This window comes from Apus apus, chromosome 7 (assembly GCF_020740795.1).
Source record: "Apus apus isolate bApuApu2 chromosome 7, bApuApu2.pri.cur, whole genome shotgun sequence".
NCBI classification, from domain to species: domain Eukaryota; kingdom Metazoa; phylum Chordata; class Aves; order Apodiformes; family Apodidae; genus Apus; species Apus apus.
Window position 1 is genome coordinate 9,094,691 of NC_067288.1, and position 9,509 is coordinate 9,104,199.

The window sequence follows — 9,509 nt, forward strand, 5'->3', positions numbered from 1 at the left end:
GAGAACGTGGTATTAGGTGCCAAACCTTTTATGGCCTCCTGGATGTACCTGAAATTAACTCTTTGAGAGGAAAATGGAAGCGATGAGTCACATGCGGGTTTGCAGTTTCTTTTTATCTCCCATATAACCAGGAAGCAACTGGCAAAAGCTTGAATGTTATAAAGATTCTATGTACAATGTATGTTCACTGAAATGCAATGTAGGAAATACTCAGCTCAACCAGTGAGCTTGAAGCCATGAGTCAGATGCAGCACAACAATGTTGTTCCAGCAGCCTTATCAGAATTAATTAGCCTGGCTGAGAGGCAGGACAGATTTGCCTGGGCAGACTGCAAAGACAGAGCAGCTATAGTGCCTGGTACTGAGCAAGTTTATTTGGAGCAATATGGAAGTGTTGTCAGTGTTGAGAAAATTGTACTGACTTAAATGGGTGCCAGATCACACTGTTTATTAGATCAGTTGTCTCAAAGACACATGCACAAGGCTGTATATAAAACAAATAGTTTTTCTCCTGTGCTTTTCCTTTTTGGTATATCTCCAACAGAAGCAAGAGTCTGAGCATGATTGCTTGTAAAGCCATTCTCTAGGAATTCGGAAAAAAGGTTAAATTGTAGTAAAGCAGTTTCCTTTCCCACCACGTATGCATGTACAAATATTAAGAAGTAGAAGCAGGAACACATAGATACATATAGCAAAGTATAAAAGTAGTGATCTCCTCTAAGATTGATCCATACACAAACTAATATGTATTAATTAGATTTTACTTTAGTCAAATATTTTAAATGAATGTTTGGCAAATAGTATGTCTTTTATTTCTGAAATCTCAACAGCCAAGTAACAGTTAAGCACATAAACTCACATTCATTAGCTTCCAGGAGAAAGGAATTTGGGAACATAATCTGTTATTAAGACCTTTCCAGGTAATGTGAGTCTTTCATCTAATGGAGTTCTCTTGGATCTGACCCATTGTTGCCAGGCATTTTACCTCCAGCTTCATGGAAAGAAGACTAACCTGGAGAGGTGTATAATCACCAGGGAACACTGATGGAGGCTTTACTCCTTCCTCTGCCATAGCCTTCCTGAATGATTCTGGGCACTCTGGTAAATAAGACAAAGGGGCTATTTGGAATGTGAGGAACGTAATACTTTGTAGTAGAGTTAATTTATTGTGAGAGAAAAAGCATCGAAAGGCTGTGAAGGAATCTTCAGTAATGGGGAACAAACAAGCATTTTAGGAAGAAAAAATACTGTTATGTGTCTTGTTTTTATGGAAATCAAAGAGGAAGCAAGACATAAATGTTCATAAGAGAAAGTGCTTTACATACATATACCTAGAACTGATGGGATCGGTAGAGAGGATTTGCTCTGGCAGGTTAAACCCTGCCCATATCCTTCACATTGTACAGTTAATTCCTCCTACAACAAGGTCTGTTTTTCATAGGTGAGACTGTTGTAGCTATACATGCCACACAGCTGCTGCTGTGTTCTGAAGTACTCAGGGCTAGATGCTGCAGTAGTTTGGCAGTGAATACAGAACAGGAATTAGGACTTTCAGAGCTATCCATTTAATTTGTCTGTTTCAGTTCAGTTAACAGAATAAAATTTCAAAGCTGAAGATGTCAACCAACAATCTCTGGAGAAATACAAGTTAAGAGGTAGCTCAGAAAGTAGCAGATAATGTCTACGCTTTTCTGTGCAAAAGTGTGCTGTACAAATTCTGTGTTAAAAAACCCCAAAAAGCAAAGCCCAAACATTTTTATGAGAAGCAACACTAATGGGGAGACATGTTAACAGGAGTGCTGATTCATATCATTAATGTGGGCAGGCAGGAACTGTGGAGAGTGAAAGAGCTGTTGGAACATGCTTTTCCTGAGAACACACCTAAATTAAGAGGCTGTCAGAGACATGTGCTTGATACTGTTGGCAACCCAGGTGTAACAAATTTTCAAAGTGACTATTAGTGAGTACTAACAGCTAAAAAAGCATTTCTGATTTCTTGCTGAATATGGAGACTTAAGTATCAAGAGGAACAAGAGACTGTAAACAGAAGGGAAGGTCAGTCGGCATACATGCGTGAAGTAGTGCCCATTAGCAGGGAGAACATAAATGACTTCCAGACATGGTGGAGTTCAAACCAAGTGATGTGATTTAAGAAAAAGGGCCAGGAATGGCAAGAATGGAAAGATCATCTCATACTTTCCTAGTGCAGAGTTTTTTTGCTTTCCATGTCAAGCTTTTTGTCTTGGACAGTAGATCTTGGATCTGGTTTGGTATGGCAATTTCTGTCTTCCTGTATTTGCTTTTCTTTGGATAAGTTTTGAATGAAGTTAATTGCACTGAGAAAAAATGCACATGCTCTCCTATTATTTTTCTTTTCTGAGTGCTACATTGTTTTTCATTTGTGGATCACCTTCTTAATATAATGGGACCAAAGAGATTATAGAATTTTATTTCCTGAATGGGATTGATCAATGCCTCAGAAAATTACCTTTTTGTTTCATTGAGGCTGCTTTGCAGAATGGAAGTGGTAATTAAGCACAACTTTCAAGAATTTTTGTCAACTTTACTACTCTGCTCCTTTCAGTTACTGGCCAGTTATCTGCAGTGGCAGAACATTTAGGCAGATGACATAAAGGAAATTAGATCTTAGTGCATTTTTAATAACTTCTAGTTATCTTGCTAGTAAAACACTCATTTGTTTCATGTTCAATTTTTTTTTCTTTGAATTTTTTCACTTGGAAGTTCTCTCTGGATTTTAAGTAAGAGTTGAGGAGAAAAGGCAGAATTTTTTATGCCAAACATTAGGGCAGGGTTCAAGGACATATATTTTACCTGTTGACTTATTATTGGCAATGTTTATTATGAAAAGGTTAAAATGGTGCTCAGTTTGACTACTTCCTTTTCAACAGGCAGCCCCACTCTCAGCTGCACCTATGGCATCTAAACGTGTGAGATTGATGCTATTGATTTTTGAAAAACATTTTCTTGCACGTTAAAGAAGTATTTTTTCTGACAATTACAATGTGCTGACCCATCCATGAAGCAGAGCATTGAGGCCAGTGAAATTGGTGTTACTCAGACCTCAAAAATGGAAGGCTCCCAGGTCATATCTGAAGTATCTGGAGTGCTTTTTCCAGAAAACACTGTGTAAATCACTGCTGCTAGTACCAGAACTCTGGCCAGACAGGCCAGCTCAGGTAACGTAGCTCCATGTTAATCAGACTTGAATGCTGGGGTTTTTTTGCTTTTTTTTTTTTACAGTCTTTCTGTACTCCACACTTATGTAATTCTAGAAGTTTTATTGATTTATTAATCTGATTTATAGTGTTAATTAAAATAGTGTCTGGGAACACTTTGGAAATACATGCTATTTAGGACCTGTGTGAAAAACTGCTGAAGGACAAGGGAACATTCATCCCCATGAGTTTTCCATTTGTCTTTCACGTGATGGCTTGCAGTGTGCACTAAGTTTCTGCAGGTATTTGGGCAATACTTGGAATCCATCTGTGGTGTTTTCTGGGGAAGAGACGGCATCAGAAATGAAATTACAATCTACTGTGTGGTAGAGAGCTTGCATGGCAAGGTTTTTGTAGCAGGAGGGCTACAGGGGAGGCTTCTGTGAGAAACTGCTAGAAGGCTGAGCCCATCAACTGTGGTGGTAGTGCCTCTGTGATAAGGTATTGAAGATGAGGGAAAAGTTGCTGCACAAGAGCAGCTGCAGACACCAAGGTCAGTGAAGTAAGAGGGAAAGGAGGTGCTACAGGCACTGAAGCAGACATTCCCCTGCAGCCTGTGGTGAAGACCATGGTGAGGCAGGCTGTTCCTCCTGCAGCCCATGGAGGTTAACAGTGGAGCAGATGTCCACCTGTAGCCCGTGGAGGACCCCACAGTGGAGTGGGTGGATGCTTGAGTCTGTTTTGCCCATGATGGTAACTGCTGAGTGATCTCCCTGCACTTATCTTCACCCACAAGCCTTTAGTTGTATTTTCTATTCCCTGTACAGGCAACGAGAGGAGTGATAGAGCAGCTTTGGTGTGTACCGGGCATCCTGTCTGGGTCAACCCACCTCTTATGCATCTCTAACCACTTAAATAAAAATAATTTATTAATGTTTTCTCAGCTAGAGAGAGAGTAGAGGACTTCCAGGTCCTAATCCTTCCTGTAATAAATTTTCTAGACAACACTTGTCATGAGTAACTGTTTCTGGTGTCTGTGTCAACCTCATGGTCCAAGGGCTGTCCTTTTAGATGTATGCAGAAATCATGGTGTGACAGAATAACTTTATTTTCCGCCGTAGGACACAGTTTTATGCTGTGTCTGCCCTGCCCATCTCACAGAATCTTTCTTCAAACCAAATGCCTTTGCTATTCATGGTGTTATGATCTTGAACTGCTGTTGGGCACAGGAAGAATAACCAGCTGGAAAAGGAGGGAAAAGGCAGGCAGAGTTGGTAGCAGCTGCAGTGACCCACTCAAGCAGCTTGGGCAGCCCAAAAGAAAGGAGAGTCCTCATTTGCCTAGGAGTAAGAAAAGCAAAAATAAACACGCCAAAATGAAAATAAAAGTTTTGGGCTATTGCCAGAAATTTTGTATCTGTGTCATGTCTGTTGACTCTGCCCTGGGACCTTAGTTCCAGGATTTATCCCTCACAAAGGTTCGACAGCTCTCAAGTAGCTGCATCAGCCTTTGCAACATCCACCTCTGCTTCAGGCACAGGTAGTCCGGGAGAGTGCTGGCAGAACACCGAGCCCCTGTTCCTGGGCAAAAAGGGGTCAGCAGGGGACACTTAAGTCAGGCAGGGGTCATGAGATCAGTCAGGATCAAGTCAAAGACTATAAAAGCTTGTGCAGGGTGACTGTGGGGCAAACACCATGGCCAGTGTTCCCGGTGGGGATGTGTTTAGGATGCTCTAAGGCTCCAGGCTTGAAACTATTTTAAAGGAATTGCGTGAAAGATCTCTTCTAGTACTTTATGAAGTTATTACAATAGTTGAATGTCAGGATTTGGGGAATTTTTAATTTAAAAAAGTAATTATTCAAGTAGCCTTTTCTTCATTTTTGTGTTTTTATGGCAGATGGATAACATGAAGTAGTCATACTACTGTAGTAGTCATACTAGTGTTTCAAATTGGCATGTTGTATTAAAAACTGGTCAGGAGCTACTCTGTAATGTTTCCTGAATCCAAGAGAGCTAATGCAGATTTGCACTAACGTTATTGAGAGGAGAAATTGGCTGGTTTTGGACATCAACATTTTCTAAGCAAAGGGATGTGTTGTGTCTCCTATAAGGCTTCATAACCCTGTATAAATGGGATTTATGGAACTTAAAGAGAAAATGGACTGCTGGGCAACAAGTTTATTCTTTGCAATCTGTGGAAGCTTCTGATACATAACTTTTCTATTTAATAACAAAATACCTGGCCAGAGCACTTTTTACACTTTTGCTTGTACACACATTGGGTCTGAGTATTTTATTTCTATCTGTATCAGAAAGTTATACTGCTTGTAATATAATATGTTATACATGAAAGAGTTTTTACAGTGCTTAGTAAAGTTCTGTCTCCCTGAAATTGGATTTTGGAGTTCTCAAGTAGGGCATTCTCTGCAATAACTTTCCATCATGCCTTCCAACATTCTTTGGCTCTTTTGAAAATCGTGGCTGATTAAAAGTCTAATGCAACAGCTGTTTGTGATCATATGATTGATATGTTTTCTAGACAGATGCTGAGTATCAGAAGCAGAAACATTCTGAATTCTTTGCAGTGCTCAAGAAATTTTGAATTTGTACTTTTTAAAGTCACAGTAGGACAAAGCTGCTAGGCAAAACAGATTCTTTACATATTTAATTACAACTTGATGCAATTCAAGATTGCTCATACCACACCAAAAAAAAACCTGCCATAGGCATGACTTTAGGAGGTGAAATTCTTTGTCTGCGTGAAACAAAAAGTGCTCTGAAAGCTTTTAACAGCTTACTATCCCCATAGATTAGCGTGCACTTCATTTTTTTGCTGTTTAGTATCAGAAGTGAAGTCCCCTCATGAAAAAGCCTACTAATTAGATGGCATCAGCTGGCCACTGCATAACAGCTAGCTGAAGGGTGGTGAAACCAGCAGAAGTTACAGAAGGAGCAAAGGTGGCAGTATGGAAAACATCAGGTTTTGTGTAGGAGCACGGTGGCTAGGCTGGTCCCTACAGACAGCTCTCGTTTAGGCACTTGGGGCAACAGATCCTCATCCAAGCCCACGCCACGAGCTGGGCCCTGAGGCGCTTCCCGCCTCAGCGAGCGCCGCCTCAGCGAGGCCCCTCCAGACCTGCTGGGCACAGGCTGGCGCCGCGCTGTCACCCCGAGGGGTAGCACACGGAGTGGCTCCCCACAGCCCTCATCTGTGTGTGGGGAAACTGAAGAACCAGCTTCAGCAAAGCTTTGCAATGCCACCTGGCCCTGAGGCCACAGCAGCTCTGCAGGCACCTTTGGCCCAGGCTGATTTGCAGCACCTGGCCCTGATGGGCAGGGCGGGAGCTGAGGGGCTGCACCTGGGCCTGAGCTGAGGGGCTGCAGCTGGTGCCAGCCACACCCAGCCCCAGAACCTTCCTCAGCAGCAAACCTTGTGAGGAAGGTGCTCAGTTAGTGTTTCAGGAAAGAGCTGAAGAGCTCAGGTAAGTTATTTCTGTTAACATCATCCTTTATAGCCCTGATCTGTTGTTGGAGTAGCTGTGTGGGTGGCAAGATGCAAGGGGAAGGGAAGGTTTCCTTCTTGTCTGGAGTTCACTTGGGTTCTGGAATTTTAAAGGTTCTTGCTTCAAGTTTAGAGTAAGGTTGCTTTTGCTGTAGTTGGGTGTGCTTGTGAAAACTTGCCTGTGTAAATGCAGTCTCTGCTCTGTTGTTCCTATGTTCTCTGTTTTACTCAGCTGCCCTTGTAGTTTGAGGATGCTGTGGCTACACAGAGTTGCTGTTATGGAGACATGAGGCTTAAGCCCTTAAATAGAGTATAAATATGGAAACTAGGGAAAGGTTTTGATAAAATTGTGCTTTAATTGCAGGGTGATGTGATTCCTAACAAATATTAATGAGAAAAGTTTGAATGGTGCCCTCATGTCTTGTATATGCTTTTGCTATCACTGCTCAAGGTTTTGCTTTTCTGGTGGTGTAATAGGTCATGAGCTTGGGTAAGATATTCTTCCTAAATGAAGCTCGCCTCTGAAAAGTACCTGAAGGGGCTCAATATTTTTAAGGAGGAGAAATCTTCAGTCATGCGGCTTTCCTTCTAGAAGTTGTGTGATGTGATAGTCCAGTTATATACACAATTTATCTTTCTGGGTACTAGGAAAATGTTCCTTTCTTTTACTTTTTTTACCATTAGGACAGGAAGTTTTATTTGGATTACAAAATTTGTATCACTTACCTCTGCATCGTGGACAAAGAAATGTAAAGTAAATGCATGGTTTCCATTTATGCACTCTCAGAGCTGCACCTTAAAGCAGTTATTTGCAGTTGTTTGGACTAAGGGACGGGAGGAAGGGAAAGCAAGTTTATTCCTTTTTGTGGAGTTAAATTTTGTCTCTGATATTTTTAAACACTAAGCTCAACGTAAGCTGAGAACCTAGTGTTACAAATAACAAAAAAACCTAAATAAGATGGTGTTTATCCACTCCATGTTTTTTTTCCAGGAAAATATATTTTAATTGATAGAACATCTAAGTTAGAAAATTATTGTTACATAAATTAAAAAAGCCAAAGCAGCATACTAGTTATCAGAGATAAGGCAGTAAACTTTGAGTCTGAGAATTCTGCAGTAATTTATACTCTCAGCCATCAAACATTGTATGTATACTATGGGAACAAATAATAGTACATGAAATGAACATTACAGAAAAGCCTTATTCAACACAGAAGACAAATAGGCTTTATAGAGTTTGAGTAAAATTTCTGCTCATGGGAATCTACTTTTTGTATTTGGTGTTGAGTCCCTTTGGCAGTGATGGCTTTAGAAGTCTGACTCAGATGGACAATCAAACAATTTTGTTTCCCACTTAGGAGAAATTAAAGGAAAATAACAGGACTTGGCATGTGAAGAGGGGCAGAAAAGGGGTTCTGAATGAAAGAGAGAACAGGGATTAAAAAAGACAAATGGTGTGACTTGAGTATTCCTGCATTTGTGAAAGTATGCTTCTGGGACAGATGGACTAGGTTTCTTATATAACTTTTTAAAGTTTGCCTTGTACTGTAAGTTGGTTATAACACAAACATCAAAAAATGTGTGTGGATGAAATAACCTGCATTCAATTTGTCTCAGTGTTCCACCCTATTATAGCAAAGGATGGTAAAAAAAAAAATATTATCTAGGAAGTAGAGACAATGTATCGATGCATGCAACAGTATCTTAAACCAAATACCGACTAAGTATTTCCTGTTGTTTGCTACAAAGGAAAGTAACAGATGAGTTAAAATTATCTCAAATACAAGCTAGCAGATGCGTATGAACTACAAATACCCATATATCAACTGGCTCTTGATATTTTTTTTTAAGTTGCCTACTTCATTATACAGAGCAAAACTACTTAATATAGATCCCTAAGGTAAAAAATATTCTCAGACTTTGGCCTAAGCAATGCTGTAATGGAAGCATTGTAGTAAAACCTAAGCATATCCATTTCAGATTTGTTTAGCTGATTTTTTTTTTTTTCTATTTTCTTCATGTATTTCTGCTTACATTAGTAAGTTTTCACTTCATTATATCATGCACTTACTTTGACTTTAATAGCAGGAAAAATAAAATGGGCAGCTATGTAACCTGACTTATGCCACTGAATTCAAGCTGTGTAACTAGAATAGTGTATAAAATGTAACTGTAGTCCCTGTATAGGCAGCAGAACGCTGCCTTTCCTTAGTGTTGGGAAACCCCCTTTGGAAAAATGAAGTCCAAACAATACAACAACTTGCATAAAGCATAGCTTCCCTGAAAAAGCTTCAAGAGCTTTACTTCAGTTTCATTTCTTCCACTTTTCATCAGGATAGCCTCTTTAAAGCATGGATGCAATTGTAATTTCTAAAAATTCATGGGACTACTGTGGCTATGAAATACAGTAAGTTTGGGGGTCGTTTTCAGTGTGGACTATCCATTAATCGTAAAATTCTCATAACACAATCAGGGTTGACTAGCTGTCTTCTAAAGGAGTATGTAAACATCTGGGGAAACAGGTGTTACCTCTCCTAAACGCATCTGCAAGAAGTGGAAAGCTCCACTGAATGACTGTCCTGTTGTAATCCAGAGAGTGTCTCTGATTCCCCACTAGCATTCTCCTGTAGTTGGTCCCACCTTCTGACTCGGATGGGATTGTGTCTGTATTTGGTATTGTAACTGTTTAATATGCCACCTGTGCTGCTGGTGCCATGATAAGAGCTCCAATGGCTAAAACTAGAACTCCTAAGAGCATTCTTAACCCCTAGTGGGTTAGATTAAAAAGAATTTAAAACAGATTTAAATTTAGAACATGGGTGAACAAGCTCA